Source organism: Schistocerca nitens, chromosome 1 (genome assembly GCF_023898315.1).
Source record: "Schistocerca nitens isolate TAMUIC-IGC-003100 chromosome 1, iqSchNite1.1, whole genome shotgun sequence".
Taxonomy (NCBI): Eukaryota; Metazoa; Arthropoda; class Insecta; order Orthoptera; family Acrididae; genus Schistocerca; species Schistocerca nitens.
The window spans coordinates 400031241-400044752 of NC_064614.1; positions in this window are offsets into that span (position 1 = coordinate 400031241).

A 13512-nucleotide genomic window follows, 5' to 3' on the forward strand; every position below is an offset into this window, starting at 1 on the left:
TGTTATTCCGATCAACTCTGACATCTTGACATTGTATCCTTTTATTTATTTTCTTCCTTCCTCCTCCTCTTCCTCCTTACTTTACTATATTAAGTTGCTGGGTAGTACAAGATTTCAGTCTAAAGCAGGGCGAGGAAAATATTACAGAAAGCCTCGCAGAAAGAAAGCCAGTGCTTAATGTTCTAACGAAATGTAAGGCAGAATACAAGACATACAATTAATGCTGAGCTTTCAAGTATTCAGTGAAGTTACTGTTTCAGTTCTAATGTAGGCCTGCGTTTTGATGTGTTGTCGCTGCCTGGGGCCGGGTTGGAGTGCACGCAGCGAGTGCGCACATCGTAGTGCGAAGCACGGAAGACGACGGCTGGGACAGTCTGCATACAAATGGAATCTACAATTCGAATGAGCACCCTCAAGCACACCACAAATCAATATCGCAGAAAAAAATAGAGAAACCACATACACGACATACAGGCTGGGTTTGGAAGAGTTGCAGGAGTCGATCATATATGTACTGAAAAAACCGTTCTAGCATGCAGCTGAACTGAATTATGGAAATGGTGGACAGCATCAGCGAGGGCGACTGTAGGCTTTCCCGGCGTAAACTATTGATGAATGTTTCTCGGGTCTCCAGCCGTGTGGTAGCGTTGATATCTCGCGACGTTTTGTGAAGTGTCATACTACCCATCTTCTGGCCAAGTGTCGAGATTCGCTGACGCTGGAATGACAAGCCTGTCCTTGGCTCGTGGTGGTGCAGTTTAGACAAAAATTTGTCATTCCTGCGGTTCCTCTAAGAGAGAGAAATATTAGCACTCTTGTTGATTGGTCCTAGCTGGTGTAACCTGAAAAAGAGAAAGACCACTCTGTTGAGGGATTAGTAAAACTTAATCCCTCAGCAGGTCAGGCCAACGCGTGGTTGGCCTGTGATGAGGTTGTTGGCCCAGTTCACGGATGAGCCGGTTGCGGGAGCGTCCCGTCTTCTCGTAGAACTTCCTGGCGACGGCGCAAAACCTGTCTCGGAGAGGCAAGATCCCGGTGTCCTCGTGGAGCTGGCGCGCCGAGAAGCGTCTCGGAAGATGCACAGCAGTCTTCAGGGCGCGGTTCTGTATCCGATGCAGAGTCAAAATGTGAGCATCTGCGGCTTCCCCCCAGACCACGGCCGCCTACTCTAACAGTGGGTGAACCAATGTTAGGTAAAGCGTGACGTCGTGTTGCGGTGGCAATGACGACAGCGGGTTTAGCAGCGGATACAGGGCGCGAAGGCGTCCTATTGCTCTCCCTTTCACATCACGGATGTGATGCTTCCAGGTGAGCCTGCGGTGTCATGATTCGCGGACAGCGGGCTATTTATATGGGCGGTCACCCCCCTCCACTAGACCTCGGGTGGCTACGGTATTCGCGGAGAGCGGGCTATTTATATGCGCGGTCACCCCCCCTGCCCCCTCCACTAGTCCTCGGGTGGCTACGGTGGACCAGCGGCGGGCTCGGCGTTCGGTTCTCGGTGTAAGCATTGTGTTTGTCTGCGTCCGCAGCGGAGAACGTTGACTGGCGCGCTCCCGACGGATTTTGCGCTATCGCAGGGTTCAATGCGGCGCTAAGTTGGTATCCCTCATCTCTGTTGTCCCATAAAACCGTCGCCATGACTACCTGTTGAGGGTGCGACTTTGCTTCTTCTTCGGAGGAGAGGACTGCCGTTTTGTTTCCCGTTATAGCGCATGTCTTGATGTTCAGAAAATTATCATGACCAGTCTCGTAACGCGAAAAACAATTCCACATAAGATGGTCCTTTGTTTCTCTTTGTAGTCTTCTGTTAGCGAGGCGTCCATCAGGCACACACCTTTGAGTAGCGCAGCTTGTGGGCGAGTACTACCAACAGAGACATCCTGCTGAGCAACGAGATGTTGTATTCTTATTCGTCGATGACCCAGAATGAGAGTGTCTGCACTTACCAAAATTGTAGGAATCACAGCTGTGTAGCCGGTTGCCACGCGGTAGTCGGACAGGTTTGCGCGACCTTGCTGTGAAACTATACGGGATGTAGCGAAATATTCCACGATGTCCTACGACAAACTTCTGTTGAAACTGGACGAGAAAAATGTATAACATTACTTATTGAATTTCCCTCGTATAAATGGTAATCCTCATTTAGAAGGGCACGTGTATTAGCCTCAGACAACGGAGATAGCACTTTTGTCAATAACGAGAAATAACTAATTGTCTGGTATAATCTTCTTTCTCAACCATAGCAAAACAAGCACGTTTCTATACATCACAGACAGTAGTTCTGTAAACTAAAAATAAACACAAATGTAACATGTAAGACTCCATTATATGAAGCAGTTATACCATTTACACCAGGAAAACATGCTGGAGTCTAAGGGCTTTTCATTCTCTTGGTGTGGCAGGCTATAAAAAAAAGCATTAGGAACAAATTAGCATAGTGAACGCATTATTGTGGCCAAGATAGACACAAAGCCCATGCCTACTACAGTAGTACAAGTTTATATGCCAACTATCTCTGCAGATGATGAAGAAATAGATGAAATGTATGACGAGATAAAAGAAATTATTCAGGTAGTGAAGGGAGACGAAAATTTAATAGTCATGGGTGACTGGCATTCGTCAGTAGGAAAAGGGAGAGAAGGAAACATAGTAGGAGAATATGGATTGGGGGGAAGAAATGAAAGAGGAAGCCGCCTTGTAGAATTTTGCACAGAGCATGACTTAATCATAGCTAACACTTGGTTCAAGAATCATAAAAGAAGGTTGTATACCTGGAAGAATCCTGGAGATATTAAAAGGTATCAGATAGATTATATAATGGTAAGACAGAGATTTAAGAACCAGGTTTTAAATTGTAAGACATTTCCAGGGGCAGATGTGGATTCTGACCACAATCTATTGGTTATGAACCGCAGATTGAAACTGAAGAAACTGCAAAAAGGTGGGAATTTAAGGAGTTGGGACCTGGATAAACTGAAAGAACCAGATGTTGTAGTGAGTTTCAGGGAGAGCATAAGGGAACAATTGACAGGAATGGGGGAAAGAAATACAGTAGAAGAAGAATGGGTAGCTCTGAGGGATCAAGTAGTGAAGGCAGCAGAGGATCAAGTAGGTAAAAAGGCGAGGGCTAATAGAAATCCTTGGGTAACAGAAGAAATATTGAATTTAATTGATGAAAGGAGAAAATATAAAAATGCAGTAAATGAAGCAGGCAAAAAGGAATACAAACGTCTCAAAAATGAGATCGACAGGAAGTGCAAAATGGCTAAGCAGGGATGGCTAGAGGACAAATGTAAGGATGTAGAGGCTTGTCTCACTAGGGGTAAGATAGATACTGCCTACAGGAAAATTAAAGAGACCTTTGGAGAGAAGAGAACCACTTGTATGAATATCAAGAACTCAGATGGAAACCCAGTTCTAAGCAAAGAAGGGAAGGCAGAAAGGTGGAAGGAGTATATAGAGGGTTTATACAAGGGCGATGTGCTTGAGGACAATATTATGGAAATGGAAGAGGATGTAGATGAAGACGAAATGAGAGATAAGATACTGCGTGAAGAGATTGACAGAGCACTGAAAGACCTGAGGCGAAACAAGGCCCCGGGAGTAGACAACATTCCATTAGAACTACTGATGGCCTTGGGAGAGCCAGTCATGACAAAACTCTACCATCTGATGAGCAAGATGTATGAGACAGGCGAAATACCCTCAGACTACAAGAAGAATATAATAATTCCAATACCAAAGAAAGCAGGTGTTGACAGATGTGAAAATTACCGAACTATCAGTTTAATAAGTCACAGCTGCAAAATACTAACGCGAATTCTTTACAGACGAGTGGAAAAACTGGTAGAAGCGGACCTCGGGGAAGATCAGTTTGGATTCCGCAGAAATGTTGGAACACGTGAGGCAATACTAACCTTACGACTTATCTTAGAAGAAAGGTTAAGGAAAGGCAAACCTACGTTTCTAGCATTTGTAGACTTAGAGAAAGCTTTTGACAATGTTAATTGGAATACTCTCTTTCAAATTCTGAAGGTGGTAAGGGTAAAATACAGGGAGCGAAAGGCTATTTACAATTTGTACAGAAACCAGATGGCAGTTACAAGAGCCGAGGGGCATGAAAGGGAAGCAGTGGTTGGGAAAGGAGTGAGACAGGGTTGTAGCCTCTCCCCGATGTTATTCAATCTATATTGAGCAAGCAGTAAAGGAAGAAAAAGAAAAATTTGGAGAAGGTATTAAAATTCATGGAGAAGAAGTAAAAACTTTGAGGTTCGCCGATGACATTGTAATTCTGTCAGAGACAGCAAAGGACTTGGAAGAGCAGTTGAACGGAATGGACAGTGTCTTGAAAGGAGGATATAAGATGAACATCAACAAAAGCAAAACGAGGATAATGGAATGTAGTCAAATTAAATCGCGTGATGCTGAGGGAATTAGATTAGGAAATGAGACACTTAAAGTAGTAAAGGAGTTTTGCTATTTAGGGAGTAAAATAACTGATGATGGTCGAAGTAGAGAGGATATAAAATGTAGACTGGCAATGGCAAGGAAATCGTTTCTGAAGATGAGAAATTTGTTAACGTCGAGTATAGACTTAAGTGTCAGGAAGTCGTTTCTGAAAGTATTTGTATGGAGTGTAGCCATGTATGGAAGTGAAACATTGACGATAACTAGTTTGGACAAGAAGAGAATAGAAGCTTTCGAAATGTGGTGCTACAGAAGAATGCTGAAGATTAGATGGGTAGATCACATAACTAATGAGGAGGTGTTGAATAGGATTGGGGAGAAGAGAAGTTTGTGGCACAACTTGACTAGAAGAAGGGATCGGTTGGTAGGACATGTTTTGAGGCATCAAGGGATCACAAATTTAGCATTGGAGGGCAGCGTGGAGGGTAAAAATCGTAGAGGGAGACAAAGAGATGAATACACTAAGCAGCTTCAGAAGGATGTAGGTTGCAGTAGGTACTGGGAGATGAAGAAGCTTGCACAGGATAGAGTAGCATGGAGAGCTGCATCAAACCAGTCTCAGGACTGATGACCACAACAACAACAACAGAAACAAATTATCAATTCATTACTAAGTGTCGGTTAGACCTTCAGTGAGAGAGCACTGCGTGTTCCTGCTGCTAACAAGGCGAGTACACCGTTTGTTTACTACATATTTTTACGAGCTTCCAACTGGAGCGACTTCTTTTAAGTTACCTTTGTAGTTACTAGTATATTTTTGTAATTTCTTGCGTGTTTGAGTACTTACTAGGAGCAACCTTTCATTTCATTTTAAAAACAGTGTAGCGTGCAGTACTGCCGTTGCTATCGACCATTTGTATCGACCCTCGTATCGTATAGGCTTTCGTCTCGTCGGTTAGGCCGTCAGTGAGAGATCAACTCGAGGTCCTGCTGGTAATAAGGCGAGTACACCATTTGTTTATTACATATCTTTACGAGTTTCAAACAGGAGCGAGTTCAGAAATGGAACAGCACTGTGATTGCTGTGTACAGACGCAAGCTGAGTTGGTGACCCTTCGCTCACAGCTCAAGGCAGTGTTGGCTTCCGTCACACAGCCTGAGTCCGCTGCCAAGGAGCATCACTGGGGGGGGGGGGGGGGGGGGGGGGTTGGTTACGGACGCGGGGATGCGAGGGACTTCGAGCACAACCCATATGTCACCCAATTGATCCACTGCTGTGGCCGCCCCAGGTACTGCCTGAACTGAGGTTTACCCCCCACCCGTGATCAAGTGGGAGTTCATTCCAAAGTCTGGCTGGCAGCAAAAGAGTTTCTGTCGGCCATTCGTTGGGCCTCCCCAATTCATTTGACGAACAGGTTTCGGGCGTTATCTGTGGCTGACGAAGTCTCTGAGTCGGATGCAGTCGTCCACACTGTTCCAGAGGAAGCTTTCCGGCCCGCGAGGTCTCGGCATTCACAGAGTGTGGGTTTGCTGGTAGTTGCGAGCTCCAGTGTTAGGCGCATAATGGGGCGCCTTAGGAACATGGCTGCCAAGGAGCGGAAGGAAGCCAGTATGCACTTCGTATGCATACTGGCGGGAGTCATTGCGGATGTGGGGAATGGTGCTTCCAGACGCCATGAAGAGTACAGTGTGCAGCCAACTGCAGGGGGTGGCTCATGTCGGTACCAATGACGTGTGTTACTTTGGATCGGAGGTGATTCTCAATGGTTTCGGGCGGCTAGCGGAAATGGTAAAGACTGCCAGTCCTGCTTCTGAGATTAAGGTGGAGCTCACCATCTGCAGCATCGTCGACAGAACCGACTGTGGTCCTTTGGTGCAGAGTCGACTGGAGGGTCTGGATCAGAGGCTCAGGCGGTTCTGTGACCTTGTAGGCTGCATATTCCTTGACTTGCGCCATCGGGTAGTGGATTTCCAGGTTCCGCTTAATTGGTCAGGAGTCCACTACACACAAGAAACGGCTACATGGGTAGCGGAGGCTGTGTGGAAGGTTCTGGTCGGTTTTTTAGGTTGGACGGTCATAGGAATCCACAGAAAGGGCGTCCGTCTAAAAGGGGGCAGGTAAAACTCAGTAAGGTAGTCGTAGAAACTATCGGTATTGTAGTTGTAGATTGTCGTAGCTGCGTTGGGAAAGAACCAGAGCTCCGTGCCCTAATAGAAAGCACAGAAGCATAAATACACTCCTGGAAATTGAAATAAGAACACCGTGAATTCATTGTCCCAAGAAGGGGAAACTTTATTGACACATTCCTGGGGTCAGATACATCACATGATCACACCGACAGAACCACAGGCACATAGACACAGGCAACAAAGCATGCACAATGTCGGCACTAGTACAGTGTATATCCACCTTTCGCAGCAATGCAGGCTGCTATTCTCCCATGGAGACGATCGTAGAGATGCTAGATGTAGTCCTGTGGAACGGCTTGCCATGCCATTTCCACCTGGCGCCTCAGTTGGACCAGCGTTCGTGCTGGACGTGCAGACCGCGTGAGACGACGCTTCATCCAGTCCCAAACATGCTCAATGGGGGACAGATCCGGAGATCTTGCTGGCCAGGGTAGTTGACTTACACCTTCTAGAGCACGTTGGGTGGCACGGGATACATGCGGACGTGCATTGTCCTGTTGGAACAGCAAGTTCCCTTGCCGGTCTAGGAATGGTATAACGATGGGTTCGATGACGGTTTGGATGTACCGTGCACTATTCAGTGTCCCCTCGACGATCACCAGTGGTGTACGGCCAGTGTAGGAGATCGCTCCCCACACCATGATGCCGGGTGGTGGCCCTGTGTGCCTCGGTCGTATGCAGTCCTGATTGTGGCGCTCACCTGCACGGCGCCAAACACGCATACGACCATCATTGGCACCAAGGCAGAAGCGACTCTCATCGCTGAAGACGACACGTCTCCATTCGTCCCTCCATTCACGCCTGTCGCGACACCACTGGAGGCGGGCTGCACGATGTTGGGGCGTGAGCGGAAGACGGCCTAACGGTGTGCGGGACCGTAGCCCAGCTTCATGGAGACGGTTGCGAATGGTCCTCGCCGATACCCCAGGAGCAACAGTGTCCCTAATTTGCTGGGAAGTGGCGGTGCGGTCCCCTACGGCACTGCGTAGGATCCTACGGTCTTGGCGTGCATCCGTGCGTCGCTGCGGTCCGGTCCCAGGTCGACGGGCACGTGCACCTTACGCCGACCACTGGCGACAACATCGATGTACTGTGGAGACCTCACGCCCCACGTGTTGAGCAATTCGGCGGTACGTCCACCCGGCCTCCCACATGCCCACTATACGCCCTCGCTCAAAGTCCGTCAACTGCACATACGGTTCACGTCCACGCTGTCGCGGCATGCTACCAGTGTCAAAGACTGCGATGGAGCTCCGTATGCCACGGCAAACTGGCTGACACTGACGGCGGCGGTGCACAAATGCTGCGCAGCTAGCGCCATTCGACGGCCAACACCGCGGTTCCTGGTGTGTCCGCTGTGCCGTGCGTGTGATCATTGCTTGTACAGCCCTCTCGCAGTGTCCGGAGCAAGTATGGTGGGTCTGACACACCGGTGTCAATGTGTTCTTTTTTCCATTTCCAGGAGTGTGTATTGTCCGCACTAAAGTTGGATCTAGAGTTTTATTCAGGAAGGTTAGCTTTTGAATGTGTACACGCTAAAGGGTTTCTGTGCCGTAAGCAACACTGGCTGAGTTACCGCACTTACGGTGGTAAACGTAATTGTAACAAAAAAGTGAAAGTTTGTTCCTGCTATATCACACTTGGTTCCAAGTGCCAATAATCTACTTCGATTTAAACTCTAATTTTGTCATCCCTATAAATATCTTCTCATTGTATCAATTTACTACTTCTGGCTCTGGTAAAAATGTACAATTAAACCAGTGACTGCCAGTCCGCTGAAAATGTTTTTGCAACATTAACAATTGACTAACATGTATAACCGATGTTTGTGACGGTAATTGCAATTTGACACTGGACGGTGAAGTCATCTCCACTACCTCGTACTGTCCTTGAAACTTTGTTGAGAATTTCTTGGTTTTTAGAATAGCTCTCATTACATAATGAATGATCGATAAAGAAACCGAAGTAAGTAATATGATCCGTCTACATTCGTACTGATGCCGAAATTCAATTCTAAATATCATTATTAGGAGTGTTTGCGTTAGGTTCCACTAGAACCTCTGTTAGCAAGCAATCGTAAAACACTAATATGGCTACGGATGTGATCCATATGGCTGTAGTTGGGTCATTTAATGAAGAAGTGATCCTTTCTCGTCTTTCTACAATATTATATTTGACTTCCATACAAAAATGTGTGAACGTTTAATAGTGAATGTTTAAAAAACATATTTTAATGTCAGAAGCATCCATATTATTGTGCTGGAACCGATTTGGGAAGTGCTACTATCTACCTGAAAAAATATTTGCTACAGAGGCTGCATCAGCTCACAACACACCACATACTTTTTCTAACACTGAGCTAAATTTAGATACAAATTTTCCATATTGTAAAAGAAAGGCATACATCATCCATTTGATATAAATCACCCCGGTACTGAAGAAATATAAGTGACTGACATGCTGCGAAAGACACAAGACTGGCAAAAAGATTTCTCAACAAATGTCTTTGCATAAATGGATGGGCAGCCTGAAAGCCTGTCAGGTTTCTCCTATGCTGCCGCCGCCAGGATATGACAGGCAGAAACAAGGGGCGGTAATCCCGTATGCAGACATGCAGAGAAATGCCGTTGAAGTCGGGAAAGCACCCGGATCTCGTAGAAAATACCAGCAGCGTCAGAAAACCGTCTTCTGCTACTTTGTGATGGATGAACCGCAGGATCTCTGCCTTGTGGTGAAGCTCCAAACTATTCCCCATTAAATTCAGTAATACTAAAATTTTAACAACGGATTATTAATAAACATTAATAAATATTAAAATACTAGAGAAACCCTCCCTTGGAATCAAAGACGATTTCCTAATAAATCAGCCACAATGTCCTCAGAGAACTTTCGTCGTCGCAGATCAGAGATCGAAAAAGTTAATATGATTTTAGTTAAGTGTAGGAGCATCTAAGGGAAGGCCCCAGAATTAGTATCGCTTACTGAAGGTTATAAAGCACATTTAGTATTAGGAACAGAAAGCTGGTTAAAACCGGACATTAATGACAACTAAATCCTAAGTCGAGATTGGAATATTTATCGTAAGGATAGGTTAGTCGCTAATGGTGCCGGCGTGTTTATTGCAGTAAAGAATTTGATAAAATCTGTCGAGGTTATCACGGATTCCGATTGCGAATTACTCTGAGTGAAGTTAAGTATCAAACATCGGTAAAAATTGTAATGGCATGCTTTTATAGACTGCGTGGTTCAGGAGCACTAGCGTAAGAGCGCATCGACAGAACTTACAGAACATCGTTAGTAATTTTCCTGACCATACCGTTGTAATAGGGGCTGACTTCAACTTGCTAGGTATAGATTTGGAGTGTCATGCTATCAAAACTGGTGCCAGAGACAGAGATTTATGTGACATTTTCCTGGATATCTTATCTGAGAATTACTTTGAGCATATAAAGAACCAACTAGTGAGGGTAACGTTTAAGACCTCCTGGCAACTAACAGACCTGAACTTATCGAATCAGTTAACGTAGAGGAAGGTATCAGTAATCAGAAGGCTGTGATAGCGTCTATGACAATGGGCCTAACAAAGAATGTTCAGAAATGCAGAAAGATATTTTTGTTTAGGAAGAGTGACAGGATGCAAACTTCAGAGTACCTGTGCAGTCGGCATCAAATATTCGGTGATGAGGACGAAGATGTGCAAAACAAATGGAAAAAATTCAAGGAATCGTGCAATATGCCCTAGACGAGTACGTTCCGAGTAGGGTCTTAAGGAACGGGAAGGACCAACCATGGTATAATAGCCGTGATAGAAAACTGCTACGTAAAAAAAAAAGAGAACTTCACCTCAGACTCAAGAGAAGTAAAAACTTAGCAGGCATACAAAACCTGAATGAAACGAAAATGAGCGTAGGAAGAGCAATGAGAGAAGCGTTCAGTGACTTTGAAAATAAAATCTTATCCATCGATCTGAATAAAGACCCTAAGAGGTTTTGGTTGCATCTAAAATCAGTAAGTGAGTGAAAATCATCTATTCGTTCACTTGGCACCGAAACGGAAGATGACAGAGAGAAGGGCGAAATACTGAAATCGGTCTTCCAAAATCGTTTCAGCGTGGAATATCGTAACACGGTCCCTCCTTTTAATCGTCGCTCGAACGTCGAAATGGCAGATATTGAGATAATCTATCTCGGAATAGGAAAACAGCTACAATCACTTAGTAGTGGAAAGGCGTCAGGAGCTGATGAGATACCAATAAGATTCTGCAAAGATTATGCGAAAGAACTTGCTCTCCTTCTAGCACTAATTTATTGTAGACTGTTTGACCAACAAAGGATACCTAGCGACTGGAAGAAAACGCAGGGGCCATAGGACGGGTACACAGTTATAGACCTATATCGTTGACGCCAATCTGCTGTACAACTATGGAACGTGTTTCATACTCCAGAATTATGACGTTCCTGAAGAAGGAAAAGTTCGTCTATACAAATCAACTTGGATTCCGCAAACGGAGATGCTGCGAAACTCAGCTCGCTCTGTTCCTCCGTGAGAGCCACAGCGCCGTAGACAACGGCGCTCAGATTGATTCCGTGTTCCTTGACTTCAGGAAGGCATTTGACACCGTCCCGCACTGCAGTTTAGTAAAAAAATGCGAGCTTATCGAGTATCGGAGCAGATTTTTGACTGGATTCAAGACTTACTTGCAGACAGAATTCAACATGTCGCTCTTAACGCAACAAAATCGACAGATGTAAAGGTAATTTCACGTGTACTCCATGGAAGTATGATAGGACCGTTGATGTTTACAATATATATAAATTATCTAGTAGAAACCGTTGTATGCTCTGTTCGCAGATGATGCGGTTGTCTTTAACAAAGGAGCAACACCAGTAGATAGTAACGATTTGCAGAATGAACTCCAGGCTCTGGCAGTTGAACCTTGAACCTAAATTAATGATGTATATTGCGCAGACATAACTAAAAATTCCACTATTGTATTGCTAGACTGTTGATTACAAACCGCTGGAAACAGTATCTGCCGTAAAATATCTGAGAGTAACTAACAGGAGCGACATTAAGTGGAATGACCAAATGAAACAAATAGTAGGAAAAGCAGATGCCAGACTCAGATTCACAGGAAGAATCTTCAGGAGATGTAAGTCATCCACGAAGGATGTGGCTTATGAGTCGCTTGTTCGACACCTTCTTTAGTATTGTTCATCTAGCTGGGATCCCTACTAGATTGGACTGATAAAAGAGATCGAGAAGGTCCAACGAGGAGCGGTATGTTTCGTCACAGGGTCGTTTAGTCGGAGCGAGAGCGTTACGGAGATGCTTAACGAACACCACTGGCAGATATTACAAGGGAGGCGTTAAGCATCACGTGGAGATTTACTATTGAAATTTCGAGAGAGCACTTTCCGGGAAGAGTTGGACAACATATTACTTCGCCCTACATACGTCTCGCTTTATGACCATGAGGAGAAAATTCGAGAAGTTAGAGTCAATGCAGACGATTACCGGCAATCATTCTTTCCATGTGCTATTCGCGAGTGGAACAGGGTTGGAGGGCTCAGTTGATGGTATAAAATGTATCCTCCGCCACACGTCATTAGGTGGCTTGCAGAGTATGATGTAGATGAAGACATTCTGAGCGCCTCCCAGCTTGAACTGTGCAGGTCATTGTGAGAGCTCCGTTCCTAGCGCTATATATGCAGTGAAAAGCACTAACATGCATGAAATTTTTGAAGTAGTGCATGTTCCTGATCTATATTAACGACATAGGAGACAATCTGAGTAGTCGTCTGAGATTGTTTATTGATGATGGTATCATTTACCGTCTTGTAAAGTCATCACATGATCAAAACGATTTGCAAAATTGTTTAGATAAGGTATCTGTATGGTGCGAAAAGAGGCAATTGACCCTGAATAAAGAAAAGTGCGAAGTTATTCACATGAGTACTAAAAGAAATCCGCTAAATTTCGATTACTCGATAAGTCACACAAATCTGAGGGCTGCAAATTCAACTAAATACTTAGGGATTACAATTACAAATAACCTAAATTGGAACGACCACATAGATAATATTGTGGGTAGACCAAACCAAAGACTGCGATTCATTGGCAGAACACTTAGAAGGTGCAACAGGTCTACCAAACAGACTGCTTACACTACGCTTGTCCGCCCCATTCTGAAGTATTGCTGTGCGGTGTAGGGTCCGCATCAGGTGGGACTGACGGATGACATCGAAAAAGTACAAAGAAGGGCAGCTCGTTTTTTATTATCGCGAAACAGGGGAGCTAGTGTCACAGACATGATACGTGAGTTGGTGTGGCAATCATTGAAACAAAGGCGTTTTTCGTTGCGACGGGATCTTCTCATGAAATTTCAATCACCAGTTTTCTCCTCTGATTGTGAAAACATGCTGTTGGCACCCACCTACATAGGGAGAAATGATCATCACGATAAAATAAGAGAAATCAGGGCTCGCACGGAAAAATTTAAGTGCTCGTTTTCCCGAGTGCCGTTCGAGAGTGGAACGGTAGAGAGATAGCATGAAGGTGGTTCATTGTACCCTCTGCCAGGCACTTACTTGTGAATAGCAGAGTAATCGCGTAGATGTAGATGTAGATGTACTAAAGTAAAATGCGCTCTGAGAAGAAGATCACTGCATATGCAAGATAATGATTCCAATACTAAATACAGTTGTTGCTACAATGCGATATGGTTGTGGAAGAGATTGTGAATGGTGAATCACGGTGCAGAAGTTGGAAACAAGAAACATTGGTTATACGATATAGTTAAGAAACGCATACTGCGAATTTGAGGTGTGATGGATTACCGCAATTTTACAATGATGAAAATAAGTGAGCTAGCAGAAATAGTGGCCAAATGCAGTGGCTAGCAATACTGTC